Raw genomic sequence first — 378 nt, forward strand, 5'->3', positions numbered from 1 at the left:
CGCCCCTCCGGGGTCTTGAGGTGGTCCAGTGTCTCCGCCGCGGCCCGCCGCCTCTCCAGGCCGAAGAAGAAGTTGGTCGGGGCGTCGGCCTCTGCCAGCTCCTGGCAGCAGGCCCGGACCTGTGCGCCGTGGGCCGTGCCCTCTGCCAGCTCTCGCAGGCATTTCTTGCACGAGCGGAGGTTCTCAATGAGCGCCGCGTCTTTGCCCGCGCGGAGCAGGGCCGCCTCGAGCTCTGCCACGTCCTCCTCCAGCTCCTGGGTGCAGCGGCGGAGCTCGCTTGTCGCCAGCTGGCTGTACTGCTGGCGGAACGCCCAGATCTGGACCTTCCCCACGTCCCACCACAGGCGCCAGGAGGGGTAGTATGCTCGCACCGCCCCC

The sequence above is a fragment of the Alligator sinensis genome, unplaced genomic scaffold, assembly GCF_000455745.1.
Source record: "Alligator sinensis unplaced genomic scaffold, ASM45574v1 scaffold299_1, whole genome shotgun sequence".
Classification (NCBI taxonomy): Eukaryota; Metazoa; Chordata; order Crocodylia; family Alligatoridae; genus Alligator; species Alligator sinensis.